This window comes from Arachis ipaensis, chromosome B7 (assembly GCF_059453495.1).
Source record: "Arachis ipaensis isolate K30076 ecotype BB chromosome B7, ASM5945349v1, whole genome shotgun sequence".
Lineage (NCBI taxonomy): Eukaryota > Viridiplantae > Streptophyta > Magnoliopsida > Fabales > Fabaceae > Arachis > Arachis ipaensis.
The window spans coordinates 25,642,653-25,664,657 of record NC_142442.1 but is presented as its reverse complement, the minus strand read 5'-3'; the positions used below and the strand labels follow the sequence as shown (position 1 = coordinate 25,664,657).

The window sequence follows — 22,005 nt, the reverse complement described above, 5'->3', positions numbered from 1 at the left end:
TTCTTTAAAATAAAATGCATTATAATTTTAGGTTATTTCATAATTAACAATAATGCTTGATTAATTTTTTAAAAATAAATTACATTATGATTTTAGGTTATTTCACAATACATAATTAATGTTCATAATACTAAATTACTCTAAATTTTCTATTTTCTATGGTTAGTAGTTACCCAAATTAAAAATATTATGTTAAATTGTTGAATAGTCCAAGTATAATTGAGGTAGTTAATTTAATTTATTTATTTATTAATATATTTAATCGAAAGTATGAATGATAAATAAGACAAGAAAATAATTAAAAATAAAATATTAGTAATTACTTAAAATAAATAAAAAAATAAGTTATAGTGTATTATTTTATTTAAATTATTAATAATTAGAAGAATAGAAGGTCAGTAATTATTTTAAATAGACATTGAATTCAGTTTTATGGTACTAATTTATTTGAATTGTTAATAAAATTTTATAATTTTCAGATTTATATCTATTTAATTTATGTATTTTATTTTATTTTACTTTAACAAAAAATTAAAACGTATCTTTTTAATTATTCTTTTAGAAAGTATAGTGAAATGAGTTATATCAATTATAATTAATTATCTATAATTAAACTAATTGATTGTGTTAATTTGTAAGATGAATAACACATAATAAATAGTGTGAAATTAATTATAATAAGTTAATAATTAATAAATAAAAAAATAAAAAAGACTTTTTTTTATTGTCTTTTGATAACTACACATTTTTATTTGTTTACTTTTTTTTATCTCTTCCTTTCACATTTATTTCTTTTAATTTATTGAACCAAATCAAATATACTAATTATTTGTATTAACTAATTAAGTATTTTTTTTATGGACTTTGCTAATTGTGTACTTATTAGAACATAGGCTAAAAATATTATGAAAAAAAATATTTTATAAAAATATTAAAAAATAAATATTTTTAAAATGTGTCCTTAAGAGACAAATTAGCTAAATTATTTTTTAATTTAATGTGTTTGATTTATTCAATATTAATTATAACTAACTAATTATATTTAATTTGATTTTATTAGAATAAATAATATTCTATCATTTAATATTTTATTTGATTCATTAAATTACATCAATCATAACTAATCAAATATTTAATTTAATTAGAATAGATATTAAATTATTTAAAATTTTGTTTGATTCATTAAACCACATAAATATTAAATGATTTAATAAATAATATATAAGGCAATAAAATAAATGAAACGAGTATTAATTAATTAATACTTAAATAAAACGAGTATTAATTATGGAAAAAATAACGAGTTTATACTTTGTATTAATTAATAGATACTTAAATAAATTATTTAAACTAGTCACATATGTTTTTTAATTGCTCTCTTATTAGTACAATTTAGTAACTAAAACAGGTATTAATCATTGTAGTGAATGAATATTTATTATTTTTAAATGAATTCATTTAATTCATTTAAAAATATTGAAGGATTCCAATTCTATATGCCACAATTTTATTTTGTTATTAATGTATATATACTCCTATATTATATATTCTATGATTCTTATATTCTCAGATAATATTTTCAAATTTTCTTTAGTTTAATTTATTATTTTTAGTCATCAGAGTTTATTATTTTTAGTAATTATTTGTAGACATCAATTCAATTTCTTTAATTTAATAATTCAACAATATATTTTAATTATATATAATTAGAATGTGCTTTCTATCCCTTTTTTTTTATTTTGTGCTTCGGGTGTAATATTTGTAATTTTTTTATTTTTATTTTTTCTATCTTAATGTTGCTAAATATTTTTATAATTTTATTTTATATCAATTATTTTTTTATGCATTTTGATTAATAGAATTATTTTTATTAAAGATGTAACACCCTAATATTCAAATCCTTATGCTCGAGTCATAAGTCAATGATATTACGGTGGTACGACTCTCAGGTGGATTTTTAATAAATAAATATAGGTAATTTCGAAAGGAGTATTAATCGAGAAGCCTGAAAAGAGTAGAAATAAAATCGCGAAGACGTATCTCTCACGTTTCGACAACAAAAGATAAACCGCTAAGCCAAACGCGATATACGGACAAGGCATAAAGGAGATTAAGAGATAGATATATATAACATAAGTAAATAGCCACTAGTCGCGACCCGCGAAGTTTAGGCCGGCTAGGGTACAGTATGAAAGTAGATGACAACAACATATCCTAATCTCTCCCAAAGGAAACATAAGAGCCTCTATAGGCAAGTTCCGAAAGAGTTCAATACATAATATAATCTTTTCAAAACAAAGGTGGAGAGATTCTAATCAAAACACAAAGTAGAGGAAATAAAGATCTTTGCCGTCTCTCAGACGACCCACAACTCACTTCTGAGCACCTGGACCTGTATCTGAAAAACAAGAGATATATACGGAATGAGAACCCCGGGCCCATGGGTTCCCAGTACGGTAAAAGTGCCAAATAAATACAATGCACTGCAATAAAAACTCACTAAGCATCCTAAACTTCTTCACCAAATATTCATCCTAGGTTCTCGCTAATCCATGAATAGGCAACTGTCATAAGGGAGTGCTAAATCTAATTCATGTTTCACATATTTCCCAACTCGCTGACTCTTCCACGAATCAGACTCAGAATTATAAGCAAAACCATCACCAGTTGTTCTGCCTCAGCAATTCTATATCAATACATCATACCCTCGCCTGGAGCTAGTGAAACTACATCACTGCGTCTACCCAGGGAGCTCCGATTATCTCATTCAATAATCATCATCATCATGCAATCGCATCATCAGTTCATCCCATCAAGAACAGCCCTCACACCCACCGACACCAGCATGAAGGGCCTCTCAGTTGTACAAACACAAGCAATACAGGCAAGTAATACACAAACATGATACAAGTAGAACAAGTAGCATATAGTCAGGTAACATGGCATATATGATGTAGAAATCCAAGACAAATGGCAAACCCAAACAATTCAAACATATGCAAATGATGAATGCCTGCCCTATGGCTGATGATATCATCTGTCGGTTATATAGCCAACCCGACACGTCCTGGTAGCTAACCATGGACAGAAACACCCCTTGCGGAGCAAGTAGGTTTGAGCTACAACCCCCTTGCTACTGCCCGCTCAACCCAGAGCCAATGAAATAATCACTACAGCGGCTACTACCCAGGCGGGTGTCTAAAAGCTCAACCTGGAGCGAGTGGATTCACCACTACTGCCGCTACTACCCAGGCGTCACAATCTCTGACCTGGAGCAAGTGGGACGAACCACAACCCTTGCTACTACCCAGGATCTCAAAACATACATTCGTTCAGTTTAGAAGCAATCATCACTGTTATCAAATCTCAAACATTAACCTGGAGCAAGCGGGACGAACCACCACCTTACTACTACCCAGGTATCACAAATACACATGTATTCAAAACTCCACAATTAAACTCATTTATCATAAACATCCTTTCCCGTCTCATACCCGGAGAAAGTGGACAACGCCACTGCCTACTACCCGGGGTCACACATCATATTTCAGCATTTTTCATTATTATCTATTTAACACAATCATTCATTTATCATATATGCATTATACTCAGCCATAAACAATAATGGCTTTGTCGTAACCTGTCAATAACTCAGCCATTCGGCTCATGGTTCAATCAAGAACCAGCCATTGATCAATAAATATAGCCCTTCGGCTCATGGCATACACGGTACTTCCACCGTCATCCTCCATATCTCATATAATCATCTTTGATCATCATTGATCATAACCTTTCCCCTTGCTTCACTCGCAAGTTACCACATTCCCTAGCTCCTTTCTCATTGCTAGGCATATCATAATGATTTAATACATAAGGGGTGAGATCGGAGGCTTAGAAGTAAGAGATTTGGCTTTTAAAACTCAAAAATCATCTTTGGCATGAAAACAGGGCCACGCGTATGCGCACTCCACGCGCATGCGCGGATGGCCAAAAATTCATCGATGCGCAAGCGTCATACGCGCGAACGCGCGGGTTGAAAAATATCCAAACGGCGCGCAAGCGTCAGCCACGCGTACGCGTGGGTGCTCTTGCGCCCAGGCACAAAACTGGCACAACTCTGGCACAACTCTCTGAAAAATAGCTGGGTATATGGTGCCGCGCATCGACGCGCCCGCGCACACCACGCGCACGCGTGGATGGTGCTTTCTGGAAGAACGGCGCGCACGCGCCAGGTGCGCCTACGCGCGTAGGGTCGTTCTGCTAAAAAATTTCCAAGTTAAAAGCTGCAGAATTTACAGATTCAACCCCCAATCTTCCGACGGACATAACTCTCTCATTTTAAATCGTTTTTCACCCGTTCTTCGAACGGCATGGACATCTCGGATCCAATTTCATTTCTAAACAGATTTGGCAGAAAACAGAGATCCGTAGTCCAGGTTATGTCCCGTCAAAGTATGCCCAAAAATCATGTTTTCATACAAAACCACAAAGTGCCATTTTCAACTCTTTTCAAAATCAATCAAAACATACCAATTTCAGCCTTTTCTTTGAAATCAATCAAAATATACCAAAATCAACATCAAACCTCCTCAACTCGCACGTTGACACTTTCTCAAACTCAAACACATTTACATATCATATACTCTTTCTCATGCCAAATTTCAACAACACTATTTCCAATCAACCATCATTATACATAATCAATATTGTACTTACTATCACGCGGCTTCACCCACAAATCAACATTAATCATTCCTCAAGCATATATCACGACATACATATCTCTAGTGCATCATCATACCATCAAGGCATCAATAATCATAATCACATATATGACCATATAATATATCTCAACCAAAACCAAATATACCTCATCTATATAATTGCACCCAAATTTACCAAATCCCACACCTCAACTCCTCAAACCTTATTATTCAATAACCAACCCAATCATTCATATATTCATTATCTGAAATTCATCCAATCACTTGTGTCATCATACAATGCACACATCAACTTACCTTTCTTGCCTTTTTCCGGCCTCCGGCCCAAAATTCACGGCCTCCGGCCCAATTTCATAATTTAAATGCATAAACCACAAATCAATACTCATTACCCAGTACATCAAATTCTCAATACACCAAGTATACAAGGCCATACAATTCTCAACCCAAATCATTAATTCACATTACATACCAACTATGCATATTAGCACCAACCATTTACACAATCCAAACTTAATCCTAGGGGCATTTAGCCTAGGAATTCTCATCACAACACACGGTACTTAAATGAAACTTAAACCGTACCTCTTGTAGCCAAACCAATTGAGCCTCTTCTATGGAAGTCTTCACCAACCTTAGCTCCAAGCCTCACCAAAGCTCCTCAAGCAATACCAATCTCCCAATTGTGCACCAACATCACCAAATACACTAACATAACCAATATCACATACATACATCAACCTAGGGCTCATAAAAATGACAAATCACAAGGGTTTGAGCACTTCTTACCTCAGCCCATATGAAGTAGGGATAGAACCCACTTAGAATCCATGTTGGAGTATCCCTAAACACCCAAAATCACAAGATTTCAACACTAATTACCCAAAAATGTGTAACAGTGGGGAATTTCAAAAACTGGGCAGAGATGAATGGAATACTCGCCACAAAACTTTGATAGAATTGTAGACGATGAGAAGAGCGACGCGTGGCCGCAAACAGCTCGTCAATCGGAGCTTCGTAGCTCAAGTTATGGTGGTTTGAAGATCAAAGAGAGTTAGGTTTTCTCTCTTCTCTTCTCTCTTCTCAATTTCAGCGCCCCAACCCTTCTCTTTAGGGTAAAATGAGCTGAAATGCTCATAACTAATGTTTATATAGGTTGGGTCTTGGGCCCACTTAGGCCCGGTTCACTTATTTTTGTCCGTTGGCCCAATTTTGGGCCAAAACCTTTAAGATTAGCGCTCTAAATCGCACTTTAAATATTTCTATCTTCCTTAATTATAATTCCTCATTTCTTAATCTCATTTACTCATAATCAATTTCTTCAGCTGTAGTACCAGACAGATCTCAGCCGGTACTGCCGGTCAAAATTCCACTACGTGCTTTTACGCAGAAAACTATGTTTTCTGACTCGGAAAAATTCACGGAATCCAAATATCATATTTAAATCATCAAATTCCAATTGCCAAATCTTCCAACCATATTCGCTCCCATTTAACTTATTATTTAATTAATTTCGGTTAGACCGGGTATTACAAAAGACATTTTAAATTCGTTAGAATATTTTTATTAAAGTTGATTAATAGGTTCTTCTTCAAAAATTTTTTCTTAAAATTTGTTTAATGAGATCGTATTTTAATTTTTTTTCTTTATCTGTTATATTCATTGATTATATTAATCTTCTATTACAATACATTTTTTATTTATTTCACATATTATTTATTTTACCTTCTTTTACTTCTTTTAATTGTTCTCTTTATTTTATCTTTAATTTTTAATTTTATTTTTACTCCTCATATATAAATTTATTATAATTAATCACATGCATGTTCTTTTTGAATTTAAGTCTTTTTTAGGTTATATTTTACCATTGATCACATACAGCCTGCTATAGAAGAAATCATTCACAGTTGGAGTAGACAGTAAAAAAGAATTGATCCAGAAGAAAAAAGCACCTCCGAAGCCTTAACCATCTTCTTATCATTGAATCCACAATTACTAAGTAACATTATCTTTATTTTACTTTTATGTGCTTAAACAACCAAACAACTTTTCTATCCGCCTGACTAAGATTTACAAGGTGTCCATAGCTTTGATTCAAGCCAACAATCCTCGTGGGATCGATCCTGACTCACCTCAGGTATTACTTGGACGACTCAGTGCACTTGCTGGTTCAGTTGTGCGAAGTTAAATTCCGCGCACCAATATTCCACAACTAGCAAAGCCTATAGAATTTATCATCAAGATGCAAGAATTATAGATGAGTCCATGCATATTACCTTTTGTGACACTAACTTGGTTCAAAGTATTTTGAAAGATTATGATGCAGGAAATCAATTTTAGGGCAAAGAAAGAGAATAAAAAAATCAAGAGAAAGAATTTTCTGGGCCATCTGAATCTGATAAAGCTGCTGCAGGAGATTCTGCAGGAGACAATTCTGTTTTGTCTCATGAATTTGGCGAAATTTCTGACAATACAACTTCTTTGGATCCTACAATGACCGAAACTGCTTCTAAGTCTACAAGACCCTGTGAGCGAAAATTCTTAAAGAATTAACCATATGAATTTGTCATTGGTGATGTTTTTCAAGGTGTCAAGACACGTTCGTCCACAAAAAAAGCAAATGAAAAAACAAATTTAGCTTTTCTCTCTCAAATTGAGCCTCAAAATATACATGAAACTCTCAATGACCCTTCGTGGGTAAAGGCTATGGAAGAAGAGCTTGATAAATTTGAAAAGAACTAAGTTTGGACACTTGTTCCAAAGTCAATTGGAAAGAAAGTGACTAGCACCAAGTGGATATTTAGGAACAAATTAGGAGAAGATGGTAGTATTGCTAGAAACAAAGCAAGACTAGTGGCGCAAGGATATGATCAAGAGGAAGGGATAGACTTTGATGAATCCTTTGTCCCTGTTGTCCGAATGGAAGCCATAAGACTACTTCTAGCTTATACTACTCATTGTGGTTTCAAATGGCATCAAATAGATGTGAAATGTGCATTTCTGAATGGTGTAATAGAAAGAGAAGTGTATTGTGGCACATCCACCTGGTTTTGAAAATGAGAAATTTTCTAATCATATTTTCAAACTCTCAAAAGCCCTTTATGGGTTGAGACAAGCTCCTAGGGTTTGGTATAAAAGACTTAGTTCCTTTCTTTTAAAAAATAGATTTTAAAGAGGCACCACTAACACTACTCTATTTATTACAAATTCTAATGATTCTTTCATTTTAATCCAAATTTATGTTGATAGCATTATTTTTGGATCAGCAAATGAGACCCTTTGTACTAAATTTGGAAAACTCATGACAAGTGAATTTAACATGAGTATGATGGGTGAACTTAATTTTTTCTTTGGCTTCAAATTAAGCAAACTGAAAATGGCATTTTTATTCAAGAGAAGTATGCCAAAGAGCTAGTTAAGAAATTTGGTATGAAAAATGCCAAACACATGGGAACACCCATGCACCCTAACTCAAAATTAGAAAAGGGTGAAACTTAGAAAGATGTTGATGAGACTAGGTATAGAGGAATAATTGGTTCTCTTATGTATCTAACTTCTTCTAGGCCCGATATTGTGCAAAGTGTTAGAATGTGTTCAAGATTCCAATCAAAACCTAAAGAATCACATCTTTTAGTAGTTAAAAGGATTATTAGATATGTTCATGGCACATCCAATTTTAGTTTATGGTATCCTAAGATTGATGAGTTTTCTGCAGTTGGTTATTGTGATGCAGACTTTGCTAGAGATAGAGTGGATAGAAGAAGTACATCAGGCATATGCTATTTTCTTGGGAAGTCCCTAAATGTTTGGTCAAGTAAGAAGCAGTTAACAGTGGCATTATCCACTGCAGAGACTGAGTATATAGTTGCTTTTTTATGTTGCTCTCAGCTTATTTGGTTGAAAATCCAACTTGTTGATTATAAATTAAATGCTGAAAATATTTGCTTGTTATGTGACAATATGAGTGCCATAAATATTTCCAAAAATCCAGTTTTGCACTCTAGAACTAAACATATTGAGGTGAGATTTCACTCAATAAGAGAACATGTTCAAAAAGGGAATATTAGCATTCAATTTGTTAAATTAGAAGATCAATTAGCAGATATTTTCACCAAATCTCTAGCTGAAAATAGATTTTGAAAGCTTAGGACTAATCTAGGAATTTTAAGTCATAATTTGTTATTTGCGCATTGCTGGTATTTTTGCTGAAGTTTTTGTCTCTCAGGTGTGGATGAGACAATTCTGCAAGTGAAGAACCATCTCTCTGAATATCACTTTCTGGGCTCATTTGTACAATCTGAATCTTCTGGGCCAACCCTTCAGTTTAGAGATACGTTGGTCAAATATGTTTTCTTAAACACCACAATCTCTGGGCCCAATGAGTGTTACATTATCCATATGATATTTTGTGTTTTTGTCTTTTAATGAAAAAAGTTTCTTTTAAAAATATTTTGTTTTATTTATTAATAAAATCAAATCAACTTTTTTTATGATGTCAAGTCTTTTCAAGGTCTAGTCATAGGTGATGCAGTTGCATGTTTCAAGAAACCTCCTTTCTTGTGCAGTTTCCAAACTTCTCTCTTCATAACTCTTTCCACTACCTCTTCGATTCTTTCCCACTACCTTTAGTGCTTTGTTTCATTCAAAACCTGAGTTCACTCCAATGAGGAAGAAAACTATGATTCAAAAGAGTCCAAAGGCTAAAACCCTCAAACTCCCAGAGAAACCTAGACCCTCTACTCTCTCAAATCAGTTAAAGAGCTCTCTATTGATCCTTTTGCACACAAATCACACTTTATAACCTCCCACTCAAACTACAATCCTCTTCGTTTTTGATCTACCATGAACAATGATTTCTATGATGGTGTTATTGCTCATCGTACGATATGTCCCACCTTTTTGGTTGATTTACCAAATGTGAAAAAGATAGGTTTTGTTTATGCTGAAAATTTTGAATTTCTGGATTGGAACCATATTTTTAAAATAAAAAAACCAGTTTACCCAATTTTAGTTAAAGAGTTTTATGCAAACATGACCTATCATGAGGGCAGCATTCACTCCTATGTCAAAGGCCGAGATATTGTTTTAAACAATGAAACTATTAGTGGTTCTTTGAAATACACTGATGTTGGTGCTTGTGCATACACCTCGGGTAAGTGAGATAAAGGGGTAGGTCTTTCTTACAATGATGCTCTGTTCTATGTATGTGAACACATATATTTCATTGATGGCATCACTCCAACTCATAAAGCTCTTGGTTACACTCGTGCTCAGTTACATCGCATAGTAAACTATATCATCCTTCCTCAAAGTGGCTCATATCAAATGGTGTCTTTCTGTGATACTTTAGTTTTGTATGCTATTCTCACAAAAATTGAAATTTCTTTTGCATACCCAATGGTAAGATACATGTTTGATTGTGTTAGAAGTGAGAAAGATAAAGCTCTTCCTTATGGCATGTTCTTAACCTATATTTTTGAACATTTTGGTGTTGAATTGTCAAATGAGACATATGAAATTAGACACTCATATATAAAAGGAGGTGGTTCAGTGAAACAGTAAAAAAGGGACCAACTCAAACTTAAAAGGTGGTTATTGATGATGATGATGATGATGATGACTATGAACCAAAAGAATCCTCTCCTTCATCTGCCTCTGGAACTTCGAGTTCCACTGGACACAAATCACTTTTATATGGAGTGGTGAATGATGTAGTCCAGGAATTTGTCTCTCAATCTAACCATCTAATTGAAATGAGCAAAGAACATAGGAAAATTGCTGTCAAGCATGAAAACTTCCTCAGAAAGTCCAGAAATAGTGTGGCAGTTTTCATCAAGTTCATTGACAATCTCCAAGAAGATGAAACAATGGCCACTGATCCTAAAGATCCTGCTGATTCTGATGAGGAGGATGGTTCAGATGCCTAAGGATGCATCCTCTATTGCTATTTTCTATGTTGTTTAATTTTGATAATTGTCTTATGGAACTATTGTATTTTGTGTTTGGACTTCTTATGAGTCTCGGATGACTGTAAACTGATTAACAACTTTTAGCTTTGCTTTTACTTTTCTAAATATCTGGATTATTTCTTAACTGGTTGCTACAGATTGAAAGTTGGTTGCATTTCCTCCCTTGATGACAAAAAGGGGAGTAGTATCTTGTTTAGTATCATTTATGTGTTTCTCATTTTTTTGTTGCTCTGTTTTATTTGGGCTGATTGATCTTGCTATTTTTGGCACATTTTTTGGATCTGTTTCATGAGCTGTTGAAACTGTTTGAAAATCTTGCTGAATGCTTCATCCATGGACAAAAAATTATATATAGTATATTGTTGTGTTCTCTATGTGAATATGTAAACAGGAAAGAAAAGAAGAGCATAAATTCAGGGGGAGCAACTCTTGGAAAGGAAAGGGAGAGCAAATCAAAAGCAAGTGACATCACTTAAAGGGAAGTACATTAACATTATTGAATTCAAACTCTTTGATCAATTTCATAACTATGTTTGTCATCAAGGGGGAGATTGTTGAGTTAAGAAATTAACTAACTCAATTGATGATGACAAACATTAATCTAATGGGTTAAACACCCATTGGCTTTTAATTGTTTTGGTTAATGTTGCAGGCCTAAGTTACAATAGCAGCAACCCATTAAGATAGAGTAATTGAAACAAAGATTGTTAGTGGGTTCTCTAGATAACAAAGTCCAAAAATAATAAAGTAAAGAATTCAGCTGGGCCAGATGGAGCATATATGCAACTCAACTCCAAGAAGCCACCAAGCTAAAGCTTTCCAAAGTCAATGTTGACATAATTTGCTTTGGTCTGAGAGAGAGAGAGAGAGAGAGAGAGAGAGAGAGAGAGTTGTTCTCCTTGTTCATTTCACCAGAGAAGAAAGAGAGAGAAAGGTAAATCTCAAAAGCTAGTGTCTAATCGCCCAAATTAAAACAAGCTAAGCTAAGTCAGAAGATAAAGGAGATTTATTTCCATTTGCATGTAATTTACTTTCTTTACTCCTTCTCCAAATTTCTGCAACTCCAATTTGGGATAAATGGAGAAAGTGTTCTCTGATAATCACTGCTATGAATCAAAAGTTAAAATTGTTACTTGGGAACAAAGCACTTGCTCAAGGGTTCAGATTTGAGTTTACCATTGAAACATTTCTCTTTGCTAATCTGAGGTCTTCGGTCAAGCAAAAAGTAACAGCTTTGAAATTCCTAACTTGGGGTTAATTGAAGAAAGTGAAATGACAAGCCTAGGAAGCACTGATAAACCACTATTTTATGGTTTATCTTATGCTCATTTGAGTGGTTTTTATCAAGTCCTTACCCACTTATTCATATGATTTGCATGATTTTACAATTTCTTCCTAGTTTTATTCTATGGTTGAAAACTTGCTTCCTAGAAATCTTTAATTTGTGTATTTTAATTCTCCTTTATACCATTTGATGCCGTGATCCGTGTGTAAGTGTTTCAGGCTTTATAGGGCAGGAATGGCTTAGAAAATGGAGAGGAATCTTGCAAAAATGGAAGGAACACAAGAAACTAAGGAGGTAACCAGCGAACATCGACGCGCACGCATGGTTCACGCGAGCTCGCGATATGGAGAAATTTGCAGCGACGCGTGCGCGTCCTTGACGCGTACGCGTGACACGCCAAAACGACCAGCGACGCGCACGCGTGACTGACGCATACGCGTGACATGCGCGATCTGCAGAATTGACAAAAAATGCTGGGGGCGATTTCGGGCCAGGTTTTGACCCAGTTTTCAGCCCAGAAACACAGACTAGAGCCATGGAACGTGCAGAGACTCAAGACACAATCTCATTAGCATAGTTTTAGTTTTTAGATATGAATCTAGAGAGAAAATTACTCTTCCTCTAGGTTTTCTTTACATTCATAGTTTCATAGTTTATTGCTTTTGCTTTGGATATTGAAGAGTCATCACCTCCATTGAAGATACTATTCTAGTTTGTTTTCTTACTCTTTTATTATTTCATATTCTTAATTTTTGTTTAGAGTTACAATTGGATTATTTTTAGAATTTATTAATGCAAATGATTACTTTTACTTTTAATTAAATTGTAGTTATTGTTTATCATGTCTTTTATCCCCTTTTTAATTCTATGCAAGTAATTCTCATGTCAATGGAGTAGACTCCCAACTTGACATGGGGCATTAGTTAAATTGGAAGTTGTTGGCTAATTCTGTATTTACTAATGCTAGTCCTTCCCAAGGGAGAGGACTAGGATTTGCGAATAAGAGTTAGCTCAATCACTTGACTTTCCTTTATTTAGTAATGGTTAACTAAGTGAAAATAACAACCTCTTTATACTACACTTGAGAAAATTCCAACAAGGATAGAACTTCTGATTAATCAATCCCCAGTCAAGGTCTTTTATTTAGAATAATATAAATCTCTTTTAATTTTCATTGCTTTAATTTACAATCATATTCTTGTGCCCATTGCCTAAACTCAAAATTACCCAGAAAACTCCTGATTAATAAGATAGCACCCTTTTTGTCAACTCATTGGGAGACGACCTGGGACCCATACTCCCAGTATTTTTATTCTGATTTTGTGACAACCTTTCTAAATTGATGAGCGGATTTTAGCTGGTTAAGAACTATACTCACAACGCTATTTCTATATTGAATTCTTAACTGGTCAAATTTCCGCACCCGTCAATTTTTGGCGCCGTTTCCGGGGAGTTGCAATTATGTGCTAAATTATTAATTAGTATACATATTTTTAATTTTCGCGTATTTTATTTTATTTTATTACCATGAGCTGTATGTTTCTTTCATTGAATGATGCGTTCATTGCCTGATCCGAGTTTAGCCGCATTTGATCCTGAAATTGAAAGAACTCTTTCAGGTATTAGGCGAGCTCGGCGCAGGTTAGCCTCTGAGGGTGGTGAAGTGATTATTATCAATTTACCAGTCTCATCTGAGGGCGAATTTGAAGCCCCATCTGAAGAAGAAACAAGCTCCGTCTCTACTAATCCGGTTGATTTAGGCGCAGGTAACATGGCGGCACCCAGGAGGATTACTCTCCAGGAGGCAGGAACCCCAGACTTTACTTTGCAACTGTATCAAGTGCGTCACCCAAATCTGGCTGCAGATTTTGAACTGAAAACTGCACTAATCAACTTGATGCCCAAGTTTCATGGCTTACCTGCTCAGGAGCCTATCAAGCACCTAAGGGATTTTCAAATAGCCTGTTCTACTGTTAGACGTCATGGTGCAGATGAAACTTCTATTTTGCTGACTGCCTTCCCGTTTTCTCTTGAGGAAAAGGCGAGAGAGTGGTACTACACGCAACCTGAAGCAACTGTCACTAACTGGGATACGCTCAGGAGAGAATTCCTGGAAAAATACTTTCCAGCTGAAGTTACAGATAGATTAAGGAAAGAGATCTCCTGCATTGTTCAGGGTAAATCGGAGACTCTTTATGAGTACTGGGAGTGCTTCAAGAATCTTCTGGACACATGCCCCCATCATATGATTGACAAGTTAGTGTTGATCAGCTACTTCACTCAAGGCATGAAGCCTCGGGATAAAACTACATTGGATGGTGCTAGTAATGGTTCTTTGAAAAAGTACAAGACCGCAGATGAAGCATGGCAACTGATCAGTGACTTAGCTGAGTCCACTCAGAATCACAGGCACAGGAATAACCACTCAAAGGCTGTTGCAGAGGTTTCCTCTAGCAATGAGACTACTGCTGTCACACAAGCTATATGTGAAATGACCAACCTACTGAAGCAGATGCAATTGAATCAACAACAAACTCAGCCTCCCCCACCACAACAAAGCCAAACAGTTGGTCCCCCAAAGAGTATGTGGAATCTGTGCTGATTATAGTCATTACACTGATCAGTGCCTGCAACTCCAACAAGAAGACAACACTGTGGCGGCTACTCATAACTTCTATGACCGCCTGAATCAAGGATATAATCAACAAGGTGGTAACTACAACCAAGGTGGGAACTATAACCAAGGGTGGCAGGACAACTCCAACCAGGGTTGGAGAGATAATTCCAACCATGGCTGGAGGGACAACTATAACAGAGGAGACAGAGACAACAATGGAAATCAGAGGTGAAACAACAACAACAGATAGCAGAATCAGAACCAGCCTTACAGAGCACCTCACCTTAGGCAGTCCCAAGGACCCCAGCACAACCAACAACAGGCCCCTCAGATCACTTACCCTCCTTCCTCATTAAATGACGAGATGCTTCGTTCTCTTGCACAAGGACAACAAGACATGCATACTACACTGAACTCTACTCTAAATAGTCTGAATGCCACCTTACAAGCTCTCGTCTCCTGGATAGATTCATTACCTACTCCCACCAACCAGCCTTCGAGCTCCAGTGAAATTCCTTCTCAACCCTTACCTAATCCCAAAGGTGGCATCAATGCCATCACTTTGAGGTCTGGAACCACACTACAAGAGAGGAACCAGGAGGAGCCAAACCCACAAGAACACGCCCCAGTTGAAGACTTAGTTGAAATGGAAGATGCTGAAGAGGAAGAGGAAGTACAAGACATGGTTGAAGAAGAAGTAGTTTAGCTAAGGAATGGAGCACCAAATGACACAGAAGCTGCAAGTGGCGCCATTCCTATCCCATTTCCACACCTTGCAAGGAAGTCCAGGAAGCAGATGGAACTTGATCCCAAAATGGTAGAAATTTTCAAAAAGGTTGAGGTAAATGTTCCCCTTTTTTTATGTTATTTAACAAGTACCTAAATATGCAAAGTTTTTGAAAGATTTATGCATACATAAAGATAAAATTAATGAACTAGAAACTATTCCTTTAGGTAGTTCTATATCTGCTTTAATGTGGGGTATACCTGAAAAATGTAGTGACCCAGGCCCATGCATGGTTAACTATACCATTGGAGGTGTAATATTTTCTGACTGTATGTGTGATTTAGGAGCGTGTGTTAGTATAATGCCATTGTCTATATATGATGCTTTGAGGCTCCCTCCCTTAAAAAGGTTGGCAGCTCGTTTTGTGTTAGCAGATAAAAGCATTATTACAGTGGTTGGAATCGTTGAAGACGTGTTGGTGAGCATTAAGGGGCTCACATTTCCCATTGACTTCTATATCTTGGAAATGCCCCCTAATGACTCAGGAAGACCATCATCAATCTTGCTTGGAAGACTATTCCTGAAGACTTCAAAGTTCAAGCTGGATGCATTCTCAGGAACTTATTCCTTTGAGATAGATGGCAGAGCTGTAAGTTTCAGTTTAAATGAAGCTATGAAGCACCCTTCGGAAGATCGTTCTATCTTCCAGTGCGACATCATTGATGAAACTGTAGCTGAAGTTCACCAAGAAGAAGCAGAAGAGAGGCACATGGAGCAAAGTCCAAGTGTGGGGACACCCTCTGAACACAATGAGGGCACTTTGCCATTATCATTAGCTCAAGATAATCCAGAGCCTAGCCATGAGCAGAAATTGGAATTAAAACCCCTTCCTCCCTACCTCAAGTATGCTTACCTTGAGGATAATCAGAATTTTCTAGTTATCATTACAAGGGAACTCACTTCCCAACAGGAGGAGCAGCTGCTCAGTGTGTTGAGAAAAAACACAAGAAAGCAATTGGGTGGAGTTTGGCGGATATAGTAGGCATTAGCCCTCGAGTTTGTGAGCACAGAATATTAGAAGAGGGAGCAAAACCTGTCCGTCAACCCCAAAGAAGACTGAATCCCACCATCTTAGAAGTTGTCAAGAAAGAAGTGACCAGGCTACTTGAAGTAGATATCATCTATCCCATCTCAGACAGTGAATGGGTCAGTCCAGTACAAATGGTGCCCAAGAAGTCTGGAGTCACAACAGTAAGGAATGAGCATGGAGAGCTCCTGACAACTAGAGTGCAGAATTCATGGAAAGTTTGCATTGATTATAGGCGTCTCAACCAAGCTACTCGCAAGGATCACTACCCCTTGCCATTTATTGATCAGATGCTTGATCGCCTGTCAGGTAAATCCCATTACTGCTTTTTAGATGGTTATACAGGCTACTTTTAAATTCATATAGCTCCTGAAGATTAGGAAAAGACTACTTTTATGTCCCTTTGGAACGTATGCATATAAGAGGATGCCTTTTGGCCTATGTAATGCACCGGCTACTTTCCAAAGATGCATGATGAGTATCTTTTCAGATCTTATTAAGAACTGTATGGAAGTTTTTATGGATGATTTTAGTGTATATGGTGATTCATTTAACCTTTGCTTGGATAGTTTAGCTAGAGTATTAGACAGGTGTGTTAGCTCAAACCTTGTATTGAATTTTGAAAAATGTCACTTTATGGTAAAACAAGGGATTGTTCTAGGACATATTATGTCTAATACTAGTATTTCTGTAGATCCAGCAATGGTAGATGTCATTTCTAGTTTACTTTACCCCTCCTCCGTGAGGGAAGTCCATTCGTTCCTTGGCCATGTAGGTTTTTACATGAGATTTATTAAGGACTTCAGTAAGGTAGCATTGCCTTTATCCAGACTGCTGCAGAAAGATGTTGAGTTCGAGTTCAGTGAGGATTGCATGCAAGCATTTGATAAGCTGAAAATCGCCCTGACTCAAGCTCCGATTGTGAGAGGACCAGACTGGAGCCAGCCTTTTGAGATTATGTGTGATGCATCCAACAATGCAGTAGGAGCGGCACTGGCTCAGCGCGAAGGTAAGGATCCTTTTGTAATTTCTTATGCGTCTAAGACCTTAGACGCTGCTCAGTCTAATTACATTACTGATGCGTGAGCATCTTTCCTATCTTTTCCTAGTGAATTTGCATCTAACTTGTTGAGTTTAATTAAGAATTAATTATATTTTAGCCACTATGGATGCTATTTTGAGTTTTGTGCAATTTTATTCATTTTAGGTAGCATTCGGATGGATTTGATGAAGTTTCTGCAGAGAAAGAGAAGAAACCAAGGAGATGACCAGCGAATACCGATGCGGACGCATGGCTCACGCGACCGCGCAGAATGGAGGAAATCGCAATGACACGATTGCGTGCTTGACACGAACGCGTGGACTGAAATCTGTACAAATGACGCGAACACGTGACCGACGCATACGCGTGACATGCGCCACGTGCAGAAACGCAGAAAAATGCTGGGGGCGATTTCTGGGCTGTTTTGACCCAGTTCTTAGCCCATAAATTACAGATTAGAAGTTGCAGAAGGGACAAATCAAGTGGTCCCCACAATATTATTTTAATTTTAATTTTAATTTTAGAAATTTGATTTTAAAATTATTAGGATTAGTTATAAAAGAGATCCCAATAAGATGGTTCCAGAAGAACATTCCACAACATTATTCCATACAAATTTACATTCCATATCCCATGAGCAACTAATCCTCCATTGTCAAGGTTAGGAGCTCTGTCTATTGTATGGATTGATAATATTATTTTTCTTTTTTAATTCATGTTTTAATTTATATTTCAATAATTGTTTTCGTTCTTTATTTTATGAATTTGGGTGGAACGGAAGTATGACCCATGTTCTATTTGAGTTCTTGTATAACTTAGAAAAGCTCTTTACTTGAACAATAGCTTGAAAACATATTATTCTGAATTTCTAATTGTTTGTATTTAACGGGATACGTGACATATAATCCTTTTATTTTTGGATAATTAGGATTCTTGTGGCATATAAACTAGAATTTGATCATCACCCTCTAATTGGAATTAATTGATCAAGGAATTGGCAGTTGATGAATTTTAGAGGAGACTAAAAAGGTCTAAGGAATTAGGGTCTAGTCACAAATAGTTTGCCATGAATTAAATCTTACATGATTAAAATTAGTTAATAAGAAAAGTCAATCCAGAAAATAGATAACTCTGAAGTCTTAACTGCTTTCTCAATATTTTATTCCTCACCTATTCACCTGCCTATCTTCAAACTCTTCTTTATTGTTTAATGCTTTTGAACTCTCAATTACTCTTTTCAGTTTGTCTAACTAAGCCTATCAAATACTATTGTTGCTTAATCCATCAATCCTCATGGGATCGACCCTTACTCACGTAAGGTATTACTTGGTACGACCCGGTACACTTGCCGATAAGTTAGTGGGTTACAAATACTGCACCAAGTTTTTGGCGCCGTTGCCGGAGATTGACTGTGATTAACAACTATTAGTTATTTGATTGTTTAGATTAGGCGTTTTAATTTTAATTTTATTTAAATATTATTTTATTATTTTTCGAAAAAAAAAAGAGAGTTCCCTTGTTTTCTTGTTCCCTATTACCAGTCCCCGTGCTTTCTTTTTTGTTTTACTTCCTTTTACTTTTTAATTTTTTCTTTCCAAATTCTCGTCCGTTTCGTATTTGTCTTTTTTTTATTTATATTTTCATTTTATTTCTTTTCAATTAATACTTATCTTTTTTTAATTTTATTTTATTTTTGTCTTTAATTTCAAAAATATATATATTAACCTAATTTTTGAAATTAAGTTTGGTGTCGCCTAGTTAATTTTATTTTAATTTTTTTGTTTATTTTTCCTTGTTAATTTTCGAAATTTTTTTATTTATTTATTTAGTATTTTTATTTTATTATTTTACATAGGTTACTTCACAGGGACTTCTCTGCACTCTGACGTAGAGAGTTTTATTTTTTCTTGTTTTCTGCTTGTGTATGCGCAGGAACAGAGACAAAGAACATCTCTTAGACTTTGATCCTGAACCTGAAAGAACTTTCAGGCGACGTTTACAACAAGTAAGACTTTACAAGACTGCAGAATCCAATATGGCAAATAATAACGCTAATGCCAATGTGGTAAATCCAAATGGGGATGATCAACAGAGGAGAGTGCTTGGCTCTTATTCTGCTCCTACTACAGATCTTTATGGAAAGAGCGTTGTGGTGCCTCCTATAACTGCAAACAACTTTGAGTTGAAGCCACAATTGGTCACCCTGGTGCAACAAAACTGCCAGTATCATGGTCTTCCTCACGAAGACCCGAATCAATTTATATCTGATTTTCTACAGATATGTGATACTGTGAAGACAAATGGAGTTAACCTAAAGGTGTACAAACTCATGCTTTTTCCGTTTGCTCTGAGGGATAAAGCAAAGCTATGGCTAGATTCACAACCAAAGGAGAGTCTGAATACTTGGGACAAGGTTGTTACAGAGTTTCTCACTAAATTTTTCCCACTAAAGAAGCTGACTAAGCTTAGGTTAGAGGTTCAGACCTTCAGACAGAAGGAGGGAGAAACACTTTATGAAGCCTGGGAGAGATACAAGCTACTGACTAGGCAATGCCCTCCGGACATGTTCTCCAAATGGACCCAAATAGATTTCTATGAAGGCTTGGGTGAGATGTCCAAGATGAGCTTAGATACTTCTGCAGGCAGTTCATTGCACAAGAAGAAGACACCAGAGGAGACTATTGAGCTGATTGAATTGGTTGCAAGCAACTAATATTTATACTCATCTAACAGGAATCCTGTGAACTCTGAGACCCCCCAGAAGATAGGTGTGTTGGAAGTAGAAGCTATTAATGCTCTTCTTGCTCAGAACAAGCTGATGTCTCAGCAAATAAATCTACTTACTCAACAGATAGGTGGCATGCAAGTCTCAGCTATCAACACCCAAAATCCACCACAGGAAGTCTCCTATGACATGGCAGGTAACTTTATGCAAAATGATAATTATGATTATGCTCAACCCTCTTCTGAACAGGTGAATTACATGGGGAGTGGTCCGAGGAATCCCAACAATGATCCATATTCCAAGACATACAATCAGGGGTGGAGAAATCACCCAAATTTTGGGTGGAGAGATCAACCTCAGAGACCTCAGAACTTCAACAATAGTTCTTAGGGTGGTTTTCAACAGAACAACTAGGGGTGTTCAGATCCAAACCGGTCCAAAAAAAACCACAAAACCGGACCGATCCAAACCGAAAACCGAATTAAACTACTCTATTTTGGATATTTTTTGGATTTTGGATCGGTTTTATTACGGTTAGGTTCGGTTTGCGGTTCCACTCTACATAACCGAACCGAACCGAACCGAACCGCATATATTACAAATAATAATAATAATAATAACAATAATAACAATAATAATAACAATAATAACAATAATAATAATAACAATAATAACAATAATAATAACAATAATAATAACAATAATAATAATAATAATAATAATAATAATAATAATAATAATAATAATAATACCTACCGTATCACTAGCACACTAGTGCAGTAGCGCCGATTCCCATTTGAAACCCTAAACTAAAGAAAGAAAGTAAGAAACCCTTTTTGCTCAGTGCTCTCTCTCGCTCCTTAGTCCTTAGTCTTCGTTCTTCATCCTTAGTTCCTTACACAACATCACTCACTCTCACTATCACAGATTCACAGCATCACTCACTCTCAGTCACTCCCACTGACACACGCCGACGTCGTCCGCCGCTTTTCTTCTGAGTAATGCCCTTCGTCGCCTCCTCTTCTCAGTGACGCCGTTGGCGGCTCCTCTCCGCGGTGACGCCGCTGCCGCCTTCTCCCCTCGGTGCTGCTGCTCTTCTTCAAGGTATATTTTTACTTAGTTTTGTTTATTTTGTTTTGTTCTGTTGTTTTAAGATTTTGTTTAAATTTAATTTTTACTTGTTAATCTGTGTTAAACTATGTTAAATTGTTCATTGTTGAAGGTAGATTTTCACTTGCTTTTATTTATTTTGTTTTATTCTGTTATTTTAAGATTTTGTTTAATTTTAAATTTTACTTGTTAATCTGTGTTAAACTGTTCAAGCCTCAAGGTATATTTTTATTTGGTTTTGTTTATGTTGTTTTGTTCTGTTGTTTTAAGATTTTGTTTAATTTTATTTTTTACTTGTTAATCTGTGTTAAACTGTTCATTGTTGAAGGTATATTTTTATTTGCTTTTGTTTATTTTGTTTTGTTCTGTTGTTTTAAGATTTTATTTTGTTTAATTTTAATTTTTACTTGTTAATCTGTGTTAAACTGTTCAAGGTATATTTTTACTTGCTTTAATTTTTACTTGTTAAACTGTGCTTTAATTTTTATTTGTTAAACTTTGTATTAAATTAAGTATTTTGTTCTTGTTGATTGAAATTGAATTCTATTTTTTTATCTTTTGCAGATTTTATATTTGTTCCAGTGATTTTAGCTTTCAATTCGAAGGTCAACAATGTCAGCTTCATATCCTGAGGTAATTTTTTATTGTGTAATGTGTATGTTGGTAACAACTCAATATGTTAATTAATTGAGAAAAATATTAAAATAACATAAACTGAT

At 35.5% G+C, this 22,005-nt stretch overlaps 1 non-coding gene across 1 annotated transcript; it reads right to left on the bottom strand.

Annotated features, from left to right (window-relative positions):
• Positions 1-14,121: 14,121 nt before the first annotated feature.
• On the bottom strand, positions 14,122-14,228 carry LOC148550621 (small nucleolar RNA R71). Its single transcript, XR_015893637.1, has one exon. It is a non-coding gene; the product is annotated as a small nucleolar RNA R71 (small nucleolar RNA).
• Between the last annotated feature and the right edge of the window lie 7,777 nt (positions 14,229-22,005).